Below are 19,192 nucleotides of genomic sequence, written 5' to 3'. Positions count from 1 at the left end.
TTCAAGTTTCCAGTTTATTATTTTGAAAAAGTGTCTTTGTGTTCTCCCGCCTGTTTGATTTTGTGATCATTTTCCCCTGCTACCCTTGTGTTTTTGCCTGCCCTCCTCAGCTGTGTCTTTTCTTTGATTAGTCCTGTGTGTATACTGCATATGCCTCTCTCCCCTTGTGTTCTCTGTCAATTTGTTGGCGTTGTTTCCTTCTGGTTCCTAATGTTCGCTGTTATTGTGTCCCTGCCTGATTCCCAGTGTTTTACTACATTTCTTGTGCCCTCTCTGGTCTGTACTCTTTCTTTTTTTTTTTATATCAGCTTTTGTAAAATACAAGCTTGCTCATTGTTATACACACCTGCCCTATACTCTTTTTTTCCTGGGTTTGGGTCCAACCTCCTGCTATAACCCTGACAGACTGAATATTTGACGAAAAAAAAAAGTTTCTGGTGTAAGTAAATATGTTCACCAATTGGTATAATAGTGTGCCCTTGTTTCTTTTTTAAGTCAAACAAGAAGGAATGAGGAGTGCAAAGACCAAATGGTTAGCCATAAGATTAGCTAAATGTAACCTCAGTCCGTACAAGTCTCTCAATCAGCTTTAGAAGCTTCCTTATTGGAGTAAAAGTGCTACTGAGGCGTACATTTGGACAAGATAGAGATATAAAATAAGTCACTTGGCTAGATGTCATATGAAATAGTCACCTGGTTCTTTGGTATCCCTCTTAGATAGATGTGAGTCTTGTCAGGTCATGGTGAACTTACAAAAAAATATTTTGTAAGAACATGATCTGTGTGGGCATCGCAAGCATATTCAGTTAATATGATAACAGCTACAGCAGGGGTATTCAACTAAAATTCAACGAGGTCCAGTTAGAGAAAATCTCCCCATGCAAAGGTCCGGAACATCAAAATGTCTAACTTGCTCTATGAATTAGTGTGATATATATTGAAGTAGCCTGTAGCTTTATCAACGTCTGCATGTAATCAACAAAAGACTGCCAATCAAATAAAGAAAGTACAATTCATAAACAACAATATTTATTGTCAATTAACATTGAACTATACAGATATACAGTCAAATACTGTGGATATGTGTAATGTTCCTCTCTGGCTGCATTTAAAAATAAAATAGGAGAAAATAAATAAAATAGCTTTTGAAAATATGTGCATCTTAAAAGTGCTTAATTTTAGATAAATAAAATAAAGTGTAGCAGCAGCTTGAGTTTCCCTTTTTCTGTGTTAACCGTTTCACATCATGACTTAACAGTTTCAGCCGATTATAGAACAATATCAGTCTTTACACATCATAACAATTGAACAGTTTTAAAGTTTCTCTTTCTTTCCCTCTTATATTGCAGTCCCTCACTCACTTTGTTTTGTTCAGTGCGAGAATTGAGCTGGAGCTTGTCCTGCCAGGAGTTTAAATCTGGGCTGAAATGGTGTCAGGGCCATTCTCATACACACATGGAGGTGCTCATTGGTTAGCCTCGGTTAGGCTGCCCTGGAACGATATTTAGTTTTATTTTGATATTTTGATCCTGCTGTGACCTCAGTTCTGACTTGAGAGGGAATGTTTGGTCAAACACTTTGTGTTTTGTCTCATAGTGGCGTTTTGGCACTTTTAATGAGCGCTACGGTCTCTGAATGAGACACACTGGTTCTGTGCTCCCAGTGGGCAGGATGAACATGAATGAGTCCGTCCACTCAGGGTTAAAAGCTCTGTTCTCACTGTCTACTTTCCTCTTCTTGGAGAGCGCTATGTGTCATTATTTGTCTCTCCCTGTCTGCCGCTAACACGCCTGTTCACTCTCCTCTCCGCTTCTCTCCCTGTATCGCTAATTATTCTCTTCGCTCACTTTCCTCTCCGCTTTTCTCTGCCACTCTCTCGTCTCTTCTTCTGTGTTTCTCTCCCTGTATCGCTCACTTGTCTCTTTCGCCCCCTGTTGGCGGCGGTTAAAATAGAATCGCCCCGTCAAAATTGAATTCCCCTATTAATGTATTGATTATAGGTCCGGGTCCGTATAGGTCGGCGTCTGGGTCCGGATCCGGACCGCGGTCCGCCTGTTGCCGACCCCTGAGCTACAGTATAGCAAAGAAATATCCTTGTTGCTTCACTTTGAACTGTCACCAAGTATGACATGTTCACTCAGGATATTGCTGGCCACCTTAGAGCAAACCTTTTTATCAACGTGAAGGTCATTCCTGCTGTTTCACTCGGCCTAAGCTTTGACAGTCCATGCAGAATCAGGTTTTCCATGTTAAGACAACCATGATGAACTCCCTGCCAGCTCCCAGCATACGTTTGCACTCCGTCAGTGGAAGTGAAAACCTGCAGGTAGTGACACATTGCTATGAAAATCCTATTAAATAACATAAAAACTGAAAGTTCAAACCACATAAGCAGCCTGCGGGTCGTGTGGCAGGATGGCACCCGTCACTGTCGACAAGGAGGACCTCTCTCTGACTCGGAACTGAGCCCAAAATGACAGAGCCACATCTCCCCCTGTTGAGGGAAAAGTGTACTGCTTGTCAAATCTCTGCATGCCATGTCTGAAGCTTTGGCTGATGCAGGTGAAACTGTGAGACTGGAGGAAGTCATGTTTAAAGCTTCACAACGTTATATAATGTGTGACAGGGACTCATAAATATGACGTACTGTGCATTTTAGTTTGGATTGCCTGTTAAAACTTATAAACTACTGACAGTGTACAGGGTTATTAAAGGGGACAATATCTAAAACTGAACAAATAGATGCTGAAACATTGACTCTGTAAACACAAGACTGATCAAATGTATTTGTCCTAATAACATCATTAGATTCAACTTGATCGTCATTGCGAAGAGTAAAATGACTAGATCAACAAAATGCAGTCCCAACTAACGAGAAGTGCAGCGTAATGTTAATGTATTATAATAATATAAGTATATTCATTCAACATATTTTTAAAGCATATACAGTATGAACTATGAAGGTATAAACACTATTAAAATTAGCCTTAATATTGAATACACTATACTGTTTAACTATCTTCACATATATGTATATGTACATTCAGCTGAGCAGTGTTTTACATTTTTGTTATTGCTGTTATTTCTATTTATACTGTAACTTACATGTATGCTATTATTTGTATTCTTATTATCCTTGGTGAGATTCTTATCTGTACGTTTTTCTCTTTTATTCTGATGCTGCTTTAACACCTGCATTTCCCTGAAGGGATGAATAAAGGTCCATCTTATCTTATCTAAGAGTTAGTAGAAATATAGATAATAGTGTTATATAGACAGTAGTATACATATGAATATACTATAGAACTATACACTTGTGTGTATATGTAATATATAGGTGGGAGAAGTACTCAACTTTTGTACTTCAGTAAAAGTAGAAGTACCAGAGTGAATAGCCTGTTCAAAGTAAAAGTCCTGCATTCAAAATGTTACTCGGGTAGAAGTACAAAAGTATTATCATCAACATATACATACCAAAAGTAAATGATCTCATTCTGCAGATTGGTGCATTTCAGAATAATATATATGATATGTTTTATAATGATTGATCATTAAAGTGTTCTCAAAGCTGGTAAAGGTGCAGCTAGTTTGAATGACTTTGTATACTGCAGGGTAGCTTGTGAATTTACTCCAGGTGGAACTAAAGTCTGATTTAACACTTGATTATATTTCACATCATTCATCCACATCTGTAAAGTAACTAAAGTTATTAAATAAATGCAGCGGAGTAAAAGTATCTGATTAACCTCTGAATTGGAGTGGAGTAGAAGTACAAAGAAGCATTACATGGAAACACTCAAGTAAAGTACAAGTATCTCAAAATGGTACTTAAGTGCATGTATTGAGTAAATGTACTTAGGTACTTCAGAAGCAGAACCAACTTTCTCAAATGGAAAAATTATTCTATGCAAACACAGTCCTGCTCAATGGCTACAACTTCACTTGGTTTGATAGCTAATTTTAGCTAACTTTAGAAGTGTTCCACTGAGACAGGAGTCAGCAGCCTTTACTATCAAAAGAGCCATTTTGGCCCCTTGCCCACGAAATAAAATGTATCTGGAGCCGCAAAACCTATTTTACCCTTAAAATGAAGATAACACAGTGTATAACGTTTTATATATAGTTATTAGGGCTGTCAGTCGATTAAAATATTTAATCGCGATTAATCGCATGATGTCCATAGTTAATCGCGATTAATCGCAAATTAATTGCACATTTTTTATCTGTTCTAAATGTACCTTAGAGGAATATTTTTCAAGTTTTTAATACTCTTATCAACATATGAGTGGACACATATGCTTTATGCAAATGTTTGTTTGTTATCATTGGAACATTGACAAATATTCTCCTGAATATTCTCAACACAACAACCTGGAACCTCTCTCTCTCTTACACTCTGGATGCGATCCAAATTATCTAACGCAGCCCCTCGTCCTCCACAATGTTAAGCTGTAGCCACCCATTTAGCTATCGCTGTTGTTGTCCAGGCGTCTCCCCGGCAAACTTTCAAGCGTGGTCTGCCGCAAGCGAGCGACAGGAGCGGGGCTGTCGGCATCAGCTGGGTGCTTGGCTTGCTGTTTAAAACACCTTGTATCCATATCTCTCGCTAGAATCTCCCACCATCCAACTAACAACAACAACAACAACGTCAAGCCTTTGGGCTCTGAAACTACGGGGCGGGCCGAGGACAAATACACATGCGTTAATCGCACGTTAAAATAATTAGTGGCGTTAAAATAATTAGTGGCGTTAAAATAATTAGTGGCGTTAAAAAATGTCTGCGTTAACGCGTTATTTTGTTGTCACCCACTGTAAAAGAACTATAGTTTGATGCATTTATGAAATAATAAAACAACACAAAGAAAATTGTTGACATGTTATTGCTTTTTTTACCTGTTATAACAAAGGAAAATCTCAAACTCTTATAAAGAGGAGAAAAAACAATGGCATGTACCTACTTTGAAATAAAACACAGAACCGTGCAGGTCTATTTGAGTCCTTCCCTTATTTGTGGAAAATTAATAAAATAAAAAGTAGCCCACTTTGAAATAAATAAAACATATAGCTGCAGCCTAATAGCTTTAAAAAGAGTAAACATAAAAATAGGCCAGTTTGTATTTAATTATGACTTCAGTCCATCTCAGTTTGTTGTCATCCTCTTCTGTTTTTTCCTCAGCCACGTACAGCAATCAACGATCGAGCCTGAACATAAAACACAACTACATCAGCTCAGGTTCTAAAATGTTTTTTTTGCAAAATAATAGCCTATTAAATGATAGTGTTCTCACCTGTTTAATGTGATTTCTGTTTCTGAACATCACTGCTGAGCTTCTCTATATCGGGGCTGTAAGACGTGACTTTGATCTTCACACAGGACTGCAGGCTGTCATCTGTGAGGCGCGAGCGATATTTGGATTTTATGTAGTTCATGCTGGAGAAAATCTGCTCGCATAAGTATGTGGATCCAAAGATGGACAGGACTCCAAATGCATACTTCTTCATGTTTATATACGTGTCGGGAATGGCATTCCATGTCTCAAACACAAGTTTGTCGGGTTTGGGGAGGATTTCCAAATCGCTCCATTTGTGCTCCCGAGCGAGAATAGCCTTCTGACGGGCGACATCTTCGAGATCAGCTGTCAGGCTTTTGAACTTGGACACTCATAATTCTTTATCAGCTATGTCGGCCAGTTCAATTTCAAGATCGGGTTGACTTACTCCTGTGAATGGTGACATGTTCAGCAAGGATGGGTCGATGTCCAGGGGTGTGACGGGGAAGGATAATGTGTTTTTTTCCTTTCTGAACTCACTGAATCTTTGTCCAAATGCCGTCTGCATTGCGATGATCGCACGCTGTAAGTACTCACAATTTATGTGGTTGTGTGCTTCTTTGAACTCTCTCAGGGAGGGGAAGTGAGAGAACGTACCTTTCTGCACATCTCTGGCAAACACTGTCATCTTGCGCTCAAACGCCAAAACATCCTCCAGCATCTGAAGGGCCGTGCTTCCTTTTCCCTGGAGACTTTTGTTCAGCATGTTAAGGTGACCTGTCATATCCACCATGAAGTGCAACTATTCCAGCCAATCTGGATGTTCCAGTTCTGGATAAGTGAGGCCCTTGCTTTCCAGGAAAGTTTTCACGTGATCTAGACAAGCAGCAAACCGTTTCAGCACCCCTCCCCTGGACAGCCACCGGACTTTGTTGTGCAACAAGAGATCCGAATATGCGCTGTCGACTTCATCTAATAATGAACAGAACTGTCAGTGGTTTAACCCTTTTGCCATTATTTTGTTCACTATCTGAATGACAAGGTCCATCACCTCCTTGCATTCGGGGGGAAATGTTTGAGCGCACAGTGCTCCTTGGTGCAGGATGCAGTGAAACGTCAACAGCTCTCGATCCAGCGACTTCTGAAGTAAAGTCACAAACCCCTTCTGTGTTCCTCTCATACTAGGTGCCCCATCAATAGCCACTGACACGATGTGGGTGGTGTTTATTCCTTTGGCTTATAAACAATTAATTACAGCCTTACAAATGTCCTCCCCCCGTGTTTGGCCTTTTAGCGGTATTAACTCAATGATTTCTTCCTGTGGCCCATCAGAGTTCACATATCTGCATAACAGCGCTGTCTGTTCAATATCGTTTACATCACTTGACTCATCACAGGCGATTGAAAATGCTGGAGCTGAATTAATGTCCTCAATTTGTTGACTGGTGATGTTTTCTCCCATCTTAATGGTCCTGTCCTTGACGGTCTTTGCAGAGAGAGGCATATCTCAAATTTTCTGAACAATTTCACGTTTGTTTTTGAAGTCCGAGAATAGATATTTTAATGAATGATTCTTTCATGTATTTTCCATCTGTGAATGGCTTTCCGCGCCTTACTATCTCCTGAGCAGCCACAAAACTAGCGGCAGTAGTTGAGTTTGGAGACTTGATCCACTTCTTGAAAGTATGTTTGTTCTGCTCAGCTTTCCGCACCAGTTCCGAAATCGCTCTTTTTCTAGTATCTCCTGCTGGGTACTTTTCAGCAAATGCTTCGTGTTTGCTGTGGAAATGTCTTTCAACATTACATTTTTTATTGTTCGCTAATTTCTCGCCAAATATCAAGCATACAGGTAAGCCTGCATCGTTAGAAGTGAAAGCAAATGAAGCTGTCCACGCTGAATTAAACTCTCTATTTTCGTCCGAGACTTTTCTTTTTTTAAATTTATCCATGGTTTAGTTTACCGCGGGGATCGGAAACTCAAGATTAGCCACCTGCAGAAGGCATGGAGAGGCGCCGGGGTGTGGCATATTTTAGTGGACTAAATATGAAACACTTTTTTTTATTTCAGTGTCACAGTATCACCTCGATCTCTAAAATAAGAGGTCTACCCTTTGAAAGAAAAAAAGAAAAAAATAGCCGTTATTTATTTCCATATTCTTTTTTCAAAGCTACAGGGAGCCACTGCAGAGGGGCTGAAGAGCCGCATGCGGCCCAAGAGCCGCGGGTTGCCGACCCCTGCCCTGAGACATACATTACTGAGTCATTTTGCAGACGTCATCACCTGTGTTGATGTAAACATTTTGCGGTTGCTTATGTCCACTGAAAAAGTCCATAATACTAAAACCTTGTTCTTATTTTTGTAGTTTTTTCAAAGAAACTCGAGCAGTCACATGATCAGAAAGGCTATGAACAGACTACTGGTTAACCAAAACAGATTTAAAAGATTAAAGAAAGCCAACCATAGGACTATTACCTAAACATTAAGCTGTAAATCATGTGCTTAAGATATTTCATGTGAAATGGCATTCACAAAAATGCAACAGTATGTCATGACTATATACTATTAGCAGCTTTCCAAATAATGTGGAAAGTTTTAAGAGTAAGTTCAAAAGTAGTGTTCGTTTATCACGATATGGCCATGGAGAGAAGAGTTTCATTTGTAGTAATAAGGAGACTGTGTCTCTTTGTTGTTGTTTTTTTCAGGTAACATTGTTTCCCTTTTACTTGAGTCCAATTCATTAATAATCCTTTCAAATCCATTTCATATTAACAAAATATGTATTTCCAAGCAGCGGATGACTGAACAATCCCAGAAAAGTTTTGAAATCAAAGACAAATTGCCTTTCAGGGACCTTAGTGACACTTCAGCAAGTAGGATTGTTTAAAGGGGACCTATAATGCAAAATGCACTTTTGTACGTCTTTTATACATGAATATGTGTCCCCGGTGTTCCAGGGAACTCACCAAGTGTCCGAAAACACAACCCTCTCTATTTTCCTCCATACCCAAATCTCTAAAAAAGGGGCTGCAACGGATCTGATAAAAACTGATCCAGATTTGAACACTTTACTGACGTCAGGAAAGTGGCGCTACGGCTATTGGGCCAACTCCACCAATCAGGAGACAGCCACGGCCATTGCCGTTCGAAAGTGCTGGAGACGCTGTAGTACATATGCCAGGCCTGTAAGTGGCGCTGTAGTCTGCCACAAAAGCAGCGAAGAAGACTTGGTTACCATGGTTACTCTTCTGTTTATTCTCCGCTGTGGCTTTCTTTCTCCCTCCCCGAGGCAAGCGTTTGCTCCCGCTGCTTTAATGCAATGCAATCCCTCCCCGTCGAGGCAAGCACTGTAATTATCTCCGGTTAGTCCACCAGCAGATGACAAACACCCACCTCTCCGTCTCTTCCAAGGAACGAGGGGACCGTGCGGCAGAGTTTCAGTTTCAGTTACTTTCGCCGGGCAAGATGTCCGTTAAAGTTTCAATCTTTCGGACAAAATTAGAAAAGTGCCGGTCAAAGGTCTTCTTTGTTATTTATTGAGCTTTAAAACAAATGAATAACGACTCTATATAATAAAACACGGAGGACGGAGATCTCTTTTTCTCCCCCTCTTCTGACAGCCCAGCAGCTGATCAGAGCACGTCTCCCCTCTCCTGCAGGGGGGCGTGGTCAGCAGAATCAGACCCGTAGACAGCAAACAACACATAGAGCGAAATGAGGCATGGCTAAAATGCATGATGTTTGGTATTTCGAAAACAGAAACGTATAAATATACCTTATATAGGTATGGCCCTACAATATATCATTTAAATATAGCATGATAGGTTCCCTTTAAGGATTCCAAATAATTATCTGTATTTGGTTGTATATGTTCCACTAAATACACATTTTATTGGTTTCTACTCTTACTACAAATTGTTCTGTTGTCTTACACAAACACGTTAGTTAGTAAAAGGCATCTTATTGATATTTCTATTTCTTTATTTGCATTGAGGGAATCCAAAAGTATAGGAAGAGATCAGATAACATCACTTTTATATTGTGTGGTGTCCAGGTATTTATGTTAAGTTAATTAATTTAGTTCAAGTCTTGTCCTGTGCCTTGACTCGTGACTTCCTGTTTTATTTTGTAGTAACCTCTCCCTCTCGTTTCAGATAACTTCCTGCCTTGGTGTGTTTCCCTTCCTGCCTTTGTGTGTTTCCCTTTTATTTTTGTATGCATTCATTTTAACAGGGACAGTGCACATTAATCAACATTTCTGTAAATGTGCCAGTTAGCCAAGAGTCTATTTTTCATCTGTAGATTTTGTAAGTCACCCTAAAGACAAGTCTCCCAATGTCCCTCTCTTTTCTCGATAACTTGAACCAGAAATCGATTGACTCACGCCATGTTGAAAGACATCCCAATTTCTTAAATGCAATGAGGGGAAGCGAGGGGTAGTGGGTTCTCAAGCCCTCCAACAGAGAGTCTGCATCACCTGACTTCACCTGCTGCACGACCTGACCGACTCAACGCTGTTTGTCCATCATGAAACACGCTGTTTACAAAGAGTTCCATGGACAAATTTACAGATAAACTGCAGAACAAGATAGACATGTATTATCGATATATAGATGTTAAGAACGTCATGGTTACTGTTGGGGAAATATTTTCCTGGGCCCATAACTTCAACCCAGTTTATCAGTGTGTACTGACCTCACTGAGCACAGGCCTGCACCTTGGGCTGCTGTGCTCTTAGTGTTTTGTCTCCCTGTTCCTGCCTGTTGGAGTCAGCTGATAGAGGTGTTATGGTTTTATCTTGTTATGCACAATGTTGATTATTCTCTCAGAACTAGCTAAATACAGGGGTCTGGGGTAGAGATCGTCAGAATTGGTTTGGCAACTGCTGTGTCACCTCGTAGCTGTGAGGTTGCAGTCAAATTGTCCAAAAATCAGCTCTAATCGTCTATTCCTATCCACTATTCCTTGACCTCTGTGTAAAACGTCACAGGGTTAAGGGATAGTGGATAGTGTGTGGGAATGCTGATACAGCACGGTGTGCAGAGTCAAAACCCTCAAAGTACACCCTATAGCGAGTAAAACTCTAACACAGAAAATACCTCCCCAAAACGCCTCGTTGGAGATACGTCATTGTCCATTTGATTCTTCCGGGACGGCATGATGTCAAGCCGTACCCGGAACGAAATGGACCAATCCGTGGAGCTGTTACGTTACGTCCGCGGAGCCGTTACGTTAAGCCCCCGCTGATTGGTCCAAATTGACCAATCCACGGACTTCCTCACACACACATCTGTGTGCAGGGAGCAGGCAGCTCAGCTGATTTCTCCTCCCTGGCTGCAGGCTGATAACAGACAGTTGGGATTCTCTCTGCAGACCCATTCTCACAGCGTTTATCAACCTTTTTTTTACTCAATATCAAGCCACACTTATTGTTTTTACTTCGGCTGTGAGTTTGTGTGTGCTCAGGATGAGTTTGGCTGTGTTTCGCTATGTATCCTAAACAAGGAAACAACACCTCCACGGAGCTCAGCGCGATTCACAACGGCCCGACCAATCAGAGCACACTGTGCTCACAGGGAGGGTGGGGGCTGGAGCTTTGGGAGCTCCAACGAGCCGTTAAAGGCAGAGAGTGAAATTCAGTGAATACAAGTAGTTTACAGAGATGCTGTATGAGAAACCAATGTGAGTTTGGAAAAATGCACAGTATAAATCTATTTTAGTAGACCTCAACAATGGAATTATGATCAGTGGAAATGGCCATGACACCTCTCCTTTAAATAACATTACACATATATATTTTTAATGTTTATCTACTGTAGTAAATCAGACCTATACTCTTCGATTAACGATGACGATGTAGATGCCTTGGTGTTGGAGATTCAGCGCACTAATCCGAATGCTGGATATAAAATTATGCTGGGACATCTACGGTCCAGAGGCATGCACATTCAAAGTAAGAATTAACAGTGTTTGTTTAACCTCAATGTTCAACCCAATTCCAAATGACGTGGGTTTAGCCAGTCGCCAATTTGAATAAACAAATAAATCTCCTTTTTCAATCAGAGCATCGAGTAAGGGCGTCAATGCAGAGAGTTGATCCAGGAGCAATCTTGATACGAAGGTTAACCCTCCAGACTACAAGGCGTCGTCAGTACAATGTTCCTGCACCAAATAGTCTATGGCATATAGACGGTAATCACAAGCTGATCAGGTCCGTTTTTCCTGCTGCTTTTTTTAACTGTGCCCATTATAATCTAGTTGGCCACTGCTCTTGAACTCCTGTCCTCAAGTGCTGCAGTGGCGTAGCTGTGGGTGGGCCAGGCCCACCCACATGCACGTCTGGCCCACCCACAGCCAATCAGCGCTTCATAGCGCAGAGCCGGGAAGCCCAGAAGGAAGTGCCACAAACTGCAGTTCCTCTAGTGGCCGACAGGGGATGGATGCAGAAAGGATCCATCCCCATAGACCCCCATGTTAAAATGCCCAACTTTACAGCAGAAATAAACATGTTTCTAGCCTGCATCCAATCAAACGTATTCTGGATATAGTTAGATTCCACCTTCATGACTATGGAATAGGGAGGGCATTTTTTTACCGTGAGTAAATTAGTAAGTAAAGTAAGTTTTGCCGTGAGTGAATGAAAGTCTTATTTCTTCTTGAGGTCTGCAGTTTAGCGTGTGAGTGATTCTATAATTTAGGGTGCATTTCACATCAACAAAACAGTACAAAGAAAGTGTTCTTTCTCAATAGAACAATCAGTGGTTCAAGTTAGTATATTCTTCAGTGTAACATATCCACTAGTTGCAAAGCTGAAACATTTTTTTATTTTATTTTATTTTAAGGGAAAGGATGTTTTCACTACTCAGTTTGTCAACTATGTTACGGACAAACTTGATGTCATTACAATCATTTGATTAAGTCCTGCACTTCAAGTAAAATCACATTTGAAAGGCTCTTGAGTCTATTCTACCATATATCCAAAGATTTTTTAAAGTTTAAAAAATAATTGTATTAAAGTTTTGTTTTTTCATGTGATATGTTCAGCACTGTCATTAAGTTTAGGGATATTTTGTATTATAAAACTACCATACAGGTCATTTTGATAGTTTTAAGAGATGTCATGTAAAACTCCAACCTGTGTAGATATACATTATACTATAAAGGATATCAGAAGCACTATTTTAGATATTTTAAATTTGAAAAAATGAGGTGCAACATAGTTGACAATGAAAGTCAAACATTTGACGCAAATAAAATAGTTGACTGGACACATTATTAACCATCAGCACTATGTTAATTTCAAGGCAGAAGTGCAAAATTCCATTGATAATGATGTGTAATGACGTCTACATGTCCTACAAATTGTCAACTAGGTTACCTGTCAACTAAGTTACTACAGTTATTACAGTACTGGGTAACTTAGTTGACAGGTAACTTAGTTGACAATTTCCCTATTTTGACCCATCATTTCAATGGTAGGCCTTGCTTGGATGACCACATGTCATTTTCTTGAACAGGTTAACATCACATTTGAACATATAATTGAATTAAAATCATTAAACAATTGTAAACCATAACAATGTACGTAACATTGTTGATTGTCAATGAGTATATTAATTGACCATGTGCTATTATACATAAAATATTGTAAAAAATTAGAGGACAATCACCACAGTGTGTTCAAAATGTCTGCCAAAGAGGAACATGGCATCATGTGATGCTGGTGACATGGTATTGGGACAAACCATTTTTGAGTTAAAGGGGGGAGTTCTCTTAGTAACATAGTTGACAGAACTTTTGCGGACATTCATATATTAAGATATTTAAATTATTTAAAGGAGGAAATCAATTAAAAAGATGTTATTATTCTTTAGTATTTAGACTTTGGAAATAAATGAATACTTTTTTTTATTTACTTTAATGGTTTTTATTCATTATTTTGAAACCAAGACACCCTCAACTGAAAAACGGACAGAGCAAAAATTGACAATTTAAGAACATCATGACACATTTCAAGCTAAATAAAGCATAGGATACACATAATGTTTGTGTGATATTATAACATGCTTTCCAATAATAGGCAAAATATGATATTTTTGTAGAAAATACTTAGAATAATTATAATTATCATCAATGGACATCAATGGACATGGAATGTACCCTAAATTGTAGAATCACTCGTGTACACATTTGCTTAATATGAAAAGACTCTCAGTGTGTGCCCACAAGGATAAACAACCTGTGGCCGCCGTGCCAGTCATGTGTAGGGATGGGTACCGGGCCCCAGGGCTGAATTATTAAAGACCGTGGTACCATTAAGCTCCGACGTTATCGGTCTTTTTATCGCTACTGGAGACATGTAAAAAATATATGTCATATGTATTATTGCTACACAAACATTATATTGCAGTTTTAGTGTCGCCAACTCTATTTCTAACATGCAAGAAGACTGCAAAATGCGTCTGATTATTTTTAGTATTTCAGATCTTTCCAATCCAGACGAGAGATCTCTCTCTCCCGTCTGTGTGCGAGGGGGCGGGGCAGTTTACACACACACAGCTGCTACATGCATGCAACACACACACACCGGAGGAGATGGCGGAGAGAACGCGCTCCAAGGTGTGGTTAAACTTTACCTGTTCGATGTGGACAATGCTCGTTACCAAAAGTGCAATAAGAGTTTAGCATGTAAGGGCGGGAACACGAGCAATTTGTCTAAACATTTAGCAAAAGTGCACCACATTCAGACGGAGAAATGCACCGTTTTCGACTGTCTTTCTAGTAGCTCTGTAGCCCCATCCACGAGTAACGGCCCGTCCACACAGCGGCGTGCGTTGAAGCTTGCTCCATTTTTTGGAATATGAGGAAATGACCTGCGGTGTGTCTCTCCCAGCATACACGCGGTTTGATTGGCTGCATAAACGGGATTTGATTGGCTGACGCTTCCACCGAAGCTTCAGAAGCTTCAAAAGTTGAACATGGCTCAACTTTTGCAGCGAGCAACGCGTAGCTACACTCCCCACAATGCAGTTCGGCGAAGCGTGACGTCACCCCATTCAAGTGAATGGAGCCAGCTTCAACGCACGCCGCTGTGTGGACGGGCCGTAACGTTTCCACGTCAGGTATTATGTATGCTAGCAGCAACACACAGAGCTAACTCAATGATACAAACATGGGTTAATGATTAGAGGTAACTGAGTTATTTATTTTGTTAAAGTTTCAGCTATTCTGTTTACAATTCTGTCATCAGATTATTTAATACGATTTGTTAAAACATTGTTGTTTCATGTGAAATATTATGTATTTAATTTAAATAAAAAGCAATGTTAGTTTTGTTCACAATTTGTTTAGTTAGTTTACCTTATTCCTTTCTCCAAAAGAACCGATAAGAGTACCGTTAAAGGACCGGATCGATAAGCGGTATCGATAAAAGTAGTAGTAGGCCTACCGTTAAAACCTTAACGATATCCATCCCTAGTCATATGGATGTCAGTTTTACACACATTCTGAGGCCGCCGTGCCTATGTTTTTGTTTTCCCTGCTAATTTATGCTAATGTTCAATTAGTGCATTAAAATATCATTAAAATCATTAAAGAAGTTTCAGCTCAGACCCCACGCTTAATATGTCTCCCCCTGGCCCACCTACATTTCTCCAGGCCCACCCACACAATAATTCCTGGCTACGCCACTGGCTGCAGTCCTGCAGTTCTTTGTTCTAAGCCTGTACCACACCACCTGAAATCACTAAATAGTAACATCATGTGAGAAAACAGAGGTGAAGGTGTGATTGCTGAAATAAGTAGGCCTATCTACAGACATTGCGCCCCTGGAAGTATTGAGTGTAAGACCAATTTGAAGGCTGAGGAAAAAGTAACATTAAAAGATATATGGCCAGGTCATTAATACTTAAAGATGCCTTTATCCTTTTTTAATACAACATATAACAATGTTAAGGGTTCTGTATGTTAGTTAGTTGAGGATATGAATTGAACTTCTTGTCTACTCATTAGATAATAATTGAGTTTGAATTTCAAACAAAAACAAAATTAGATGCTACTAAAGGTACAGTCCTTGCATGGGGGCAAGCCCTCTACCACATACATCCTACCTAAATATGAGCTCTATGTTCTGATAGTACCATAATGTCAGTGGTGTCCAATTTTATCCGCAAAGGGTTGGTGTGAATGTGTTCCAACAAAGCAGTGACACATGAACTTACAACTAGTTGGTGCACTGGAATCGGGTGTGTCTCTGCTTGGTTGATATGCACCCACACTGACCCTTAGTTTGGACACCCATGATGTATTTTAACAAATTTGTGTAAGCTTTGACATACAACATTATTTAGAAGCATTTTCAAAGGTATGAACATGATCCAGAATATGTCTCAATTCCAAACAGTACCATGAAATTGCTGGGCGGCAGAAATTAAGTTTAAAATCACATGTTTCCTCTTCATATTTACTGTGTTAGGGCACTGTAATAGCACCTGAGGTGGTTTAATCATTGTTAGCCTACAAACAATCTTAGGACCCATTGGCAAAGTCCTTTTACGGAGATTAGCCTACCGGAAACCAACATTTTAGCACCTTGTGTGATTCCATCTTTAGTAGAGATGAGGTTAGATGTTGGAAAAAGGTACTTTAAAATATAAATGTTCACCCAGCTGACAAATCTGCTTGCCTTGGTAAAGTAAATTAAGCCACTGGATTTGCTTATTTATGTACAACTTTTTTTAACTTAAAGAAGGATAACATATGCAATGTACGATAATGTTGGATATTACAATGGCAATAATGTTTTGTGATATTGCAGGACATGTTACTATTGCAATATCCAACGTTATCACCCAACCTGCCACAACCATACCCCTCCAACCCTATTCCTAACATAGCTTAATGAACAAGATGTGCCTTTTTCAACTGTGATTTGGACATGAGGCCCCAATTAAATAACCAATTAATCCTGTTATATTTCACACAGATGGAGGATTGTTGTTCATGGTGGCATTGATGGATTCTCTAGGCTAATTGTGTACTTAAGTAGTGCCACCAACAACAGAGCTACAACTGTTCTTGAAGGCTTCTTGTCTGCTGTTGGCCAATATGGCGTGCCATCTCGAGTTCGGTATGTAATGTCCTACAAATGTGTAATAAATGAAGTACAATGAGACTTATTTGACTGAAATGTATTTTAACCTGTTAAGCCCTGAGCCTGTTTTTTAGGTCTCAGGCTCGAAAATGACATTCCCAGAACAAATGACCATATCTTCCCTTCTAAAAGGGTTAAATTAATAATCTTTTTTCTCAAAGTAATGATAAACCTGTGAGTTGGATGTAAAAAAGTCAGAATCAATATAGATGTTTTTTATTTTAAAGAGAATTCAGATTTTACATAGTAAAAAACTGTAAATTATATAATTATGTTTTACTTATAGTGAAAACTACCCTTGGATGATGGTAAGGTAGACTAAAAGCTTTAGGAATCCAAAGTACAACATATAATAAGTACCCTGTATCAAGATTGATGCAAAAACAAGTGACATTTTACCTTTTTAGAGAGGTTTAGCCAAAAACACTCCACCTCTGAGGTGATTTGGGTGGAAATGTTTTTTTTTTCCATATCTCTGGAACCCATTGGTCGATTTTGATGGTTGACACCTCTTTCTGACCGTTAGAGCCAATAGAATCGAAGGGGGAGTCCCCCACACACACTCATTGTGAAACAAAAAGGTGGGGGCTTTGCGCATGTAATTTTGCATTAGAGTGAAGCTACACTCTAGCTCTGACATCTAGAAACGGAAAAGCATGGATTATCAGAAATCATTTCAAAGGGACACAGACACATTGGATTAACCTATGGATTAACTTCAGCAGGGTTTTTATCGTTTTAATGCCATTGTGGCTGTATTCCTTTTGTATGTCAGGTTGGTGAGGATTATGGTGTGGACTGGGAAGGACCACATACCCCCTGTGCATCTAATTTTGTTCCTGAGATCCAGCTCCTGCGCCCATTGAGTGAACAAGATCTTGTGGCCCTACCAAACCCCCACGTTCCTTTCAGTCAAGCATTGGCAGTTTTGAAACTGTTCAAACGCTCAGAGTTATGTTGAACCCAGAACCTTAGGTCAGGCAACATTTTCTTTGCACGATTTGAGCAGTGGTGGAAGAAGTACTTAAAACCATTACTTACGCAAAAGTACCAATACAACAATGTAGAAATACTCCATTACAAGTAAAAGTACAGACATACTATCAACAAAATGTAACTTAAAGGGGACCTATCATGCAAAATGCACTTTTGTACATCTTTTATACATGAATATGTGTCCCCGGTGTTCCAGGGAACTCACCAAGTGTCAGAAAACACAACCCTCTCTATTTTCCTCCATACCCAAATCTCTAAAAAAGGGGCTGCAACGGATCTGATCAAAACTGATCCAGATTTGAACACTTTCCTGACGTCAGGAAAGTGGCGCTACGGCTATTGGGCCAACTCCACCAATCAGGAGGAGACAACCACGGCATTGCCGTTCGAAAGCGCTGGAGACGTTGTAGTACATATGCCAGGCCTTTAGATGGTGCTGTTGCTCACAGAATCAACCCTTGCTAAAACAGATCTAAAAAATGTCAAATTGAGCAAAATGAGGCATGGCTAAAATGCATGATCTGTTTGGTATTTTGAAAAAAAAAAAGTATAAATATGCCTTATATAGGTATGGTCCTACACTATATTATTCAAATATAGCATGATAGGTCCACTTTAAGTATCAGCAGTAAAAGTACATGTTGTGCAATAAAATGTAAATAATAATAAATTCTGATGCAGCATGTTACTGTTGGAGCTGCTCCAGGTGGAGCTAGTTTTAACTACTTTATATAACGTTAGCTAGTTTAGTCCAGTGTGTCCCGACCGCTCCTAATTTGAACACAGTGCACTTACGACCTGCTGGAGAATGAGGGGGACATTTGTAGGCAAGAGTGTGCTGTATTTGGGCTTCGAGGCCAGACCGCTCAATATCATTTTTGGATATTTCCTTTGAAACTCAGTTCAAATTATGCCCTATGTGCATGCTGAGCATTTTTAAACGAAATGTTATAGGGAGGCTATTTGGGTAGACACTGCAGCCTAAATTGTCCCCAAATCTACCTCTCCAGCAGTAACAGTATTTTAGAAGTATGTTTTGTACATAAGTAATGAAGCAATAACAACTATTTAAACAGCTCTGGATTCTATCTATATGGCGCCATATAGATAGAATCTATCTATATGGCGCTGGCTAAGATAAGATAACTTTAACAAGATGCCTGTGTGCTTAGTACCAGGTTGTTATCATACCAGCAATGGGTCTTGCTCGTTCTTTCGCTTCCCGTCTGATGAAAGGACTAGGAGTGTCTGGATCAAGCTAGCTAGTAGCTAGCACGTTAGTTAGCATTACAGCCTTGTCATTTGTATTAGCCTTAACATGAAGTAACATTAAGTAACCCAAAATGTTAAACAGTAAGAGTAGTAGTCATATTTCGTGAACCCTTTGAAGAGTACTGTCACACTGGTGTGATCATTCTATAATACACAATTTAAGCCAGGGGGAGAAATGCTAACGCTAACGCTAGCGATCTTCTCTACTTCATGCTATCTGCACAAATGGTTGACATTAAACATTAAAAAGACCAGGCAGTTCAGAGAGAATCAAAGGAAGGCAGGCAGGCAGCTTTGCATGACTTTCTTCAGGACGTGTTTCATTGTGGTGATAGTGAGGGTAGTCAATCGTTTTGTTGACAAGACAGTAGTGACGGCCATCTTGGTGACGTGTGTTGTTCTGTGAGACCAGAGATGTAGTTCATTGAGCGTTTCACACAAACAAATGTGTTACTTCACAGTTTTACGACCCTTTTTCTTTTTTGACTTGCAAAATTATCTTTT

At 39.7% G+C, this 19,192-nt stretch overlaps 1 pseudogene; it reads left to right on the top strand.

Moving 5' to 3' along the window:
- The first annotated feature begins 5,124 nt into the window (after positions 1-5,124).
- LOC117481248 overlaps positions 5,125-19,192 on the top strand; it is a 60,793-nt pseudogene continuing 46,725 nt past the window's right edge.

This window comes from Trematomus bernacchii, unplaced genomic scaffold (genome assembly GCF_902827165.1).
Source record: "Trematomus bernacchii unplaced genomic scaffold, fTreBer1.1, whole genome shotgun sequence".
NCBI lineage: Eukaryota > Metazoa > Chordata > Actinopteri > Perciformes > Nototheniidae > Trematomus > Trematomus bernacchii.
This window is presented reverse-complemented; position numbering and strand designations above follow the sequence as displayed.